At 44.2% G+C, this 1,917-nt stretch overlaps 1 non-coding gene across 1 annotated transcript; it reads right to left on the reverse strand.

Annotated features, from left to right (window-relative positions):
- Window positions 1–241: 241 nt before the first annotated feature.
- Window positions 242–348, reverse strand: LOC147950125 (small nucleolar RNA R71). The gene has a single exon (XR_015565213.1). It is a non-coding gene; the product is annotated as a small nucleolar RNA R71 (small nucleolar RNA).
- Between the last annotated feature and the right edge of the window lie 1,569 nt (window positions 349–1,917).

The raw sequence follows: 1,917 nt of genomic DNA on the forward strand, positions 1-1,917 counted from the left end.
CAAGTTTCATGGGTTGCCAATGGAGGATCCACTAGATCACCTTGATGAGTTTGACAGAATATGTGGCCTCACAAAGATCAATGGAGTGAGTGAAGATGGATTCAAATTAAGGCTCTTCTCATTTTCTCATGGAGACAAAGCTCACCTTTGGGAGAAGACTCTACCTACTGGAGCTATCACCACATGGGATGCATGCAAGAAAGCTTTTTTGGCCAAGTTCTTCTCCAATGCAAGGACTGCTAGGCTGAGGAATGAGATTTCTGGGCTTGCTCAAAGGAATAATGAGAGCTTTTGTGAAGCTTGGGAGAGGTTTAAAGGATTCCAAACTCAGTGTCCTCACCATGGCTTCAGCAATGAGTCACTTCTAAGCACCTTGTATAGAGGAGTGCTTCCCAAGATAAGAATGCTTCTTGACACAGCCTCTAATGGCAATTTCCTCAACAAGAATGTGGAAGAAGGATGGGAATTAGTTGAGAATCTTGCTCAATCTGATGGCAATTATAATGAGGACTATGATAGGACCATAAGGAGCTCCTCAACTGATCAAGAGGACAAGTATAAGAAGGATTTGAAGATGGTCAATGAGAAGCTTGACAAGATCCTCCTCAGCCAATCCAAGTCCATTCACTTCATTGGTGAAGAGGAAGCTCCAGTTCAAGAGGGGGAGCCTGACTTTGCTGAGTTGTGCTACATGCAAAACCAGGGAGGATTCAAAGGCTACAACCAAGGAGGTTTCAAGAACAACAATCTCTCTTATAGGAGCACCAATTTGGCCAACCCTCAAGACCAAGTCTATCCACCTCAACAACCTCAACAACAACAAAACTACATCCCCAAGCATAAACACCAAGTGTTCCAGCCCCAATTGTGTCCCCCACCAGGGTTTCAGACTAACCAGGGCCAAGAACAAGACTTAAGAGCAATGATGCAACAGTTGTTGATTGGGCAAACACAAGGCAAGATTGAGGAAGCCAAGCAGTTTGCTGAGTTGAATCAAAGGCTCACATCACAGTACAATGATCTGAACATGAAGTTTGAAGGTCTCAACTCCAGAATGAAGTATATGGAGAGTAACATTGCCTCTACTTCAGCTCCTAAACCCAACCAACTCCCTGGAAAAGCTGTTCAAAATCCAAGGGAGTTCACTGCAAAAGCCATTCACATCTCTGATGAGGAAGTCACTGAGGACAGTGAAGTCGAAGTTTGGGGGAATTCATTAGTTACTGAAGCCCCAAGTGACGTTTGTGCAAAGCAACTGGAGTCCGTTATTGCACTCGACCAAGTACTCGAACAGCCACTCGATCGAGTGCATGCTCGAGTGGTCGATCGAGTTGCAGACTCAGAAGCTGTCAAGCCTGCTAAGTACACTCCTCCTGCTTACAAGCCACCTCTTCCATTCCCAGGATGTTTCAAAGCACAAAAGATTAAGGAGCTTAGGGAAATCATTGAGAGAAAGGAGATGATGGCTAAGCAACAAGAAGAAGAGAGGGTTTTAAAGGAAGAAGCTGTGGTTGAGGAAGTGTTGGCCATACAAGAGATCACCATTGCTTACCAAGAAGAAGAGAGAGGACCTGCCTTGGAACAGTATGATCCATATCCTCTCTACAAAGACTTTTTGCTTGATTTGTCAAAGAAGAAGGCTGAAGCTCAAGATGAGAAGGATCTTGAGGACCTTGGAGGATTTATCATTCCAATCAAGCTTAAGGATCCAGGTTCATTCTATCTTCCTTGCACACTTAGCTATCTTCACTACAACCAATGCCTTTGTGATTTGGGAGCTTCAACAAGTGTGATGCCATACTCCATAGCACAAAAGCTTGGGAGAACTGATTTCAAGTCCACCAACTTTCATATATGTTTAGCTGATGGGTCAAACAAGGAGATAGTTGGAAGGTTGGAGAATGTCCCAGTCAAGAT

This window comes from Camelina sativa, chromosome 1, assembly GCF_030686135.1.
Source record: "Camelina sativa cultivar CO46 ecotype springtype chromosome 1, ASM3068613v1".
NCBI lineage: Eukaryota > Viridiplantae > Streptophyta > Magnoliopsida > Brassicales > Brassicaceae > Camelina > Camelina sativa.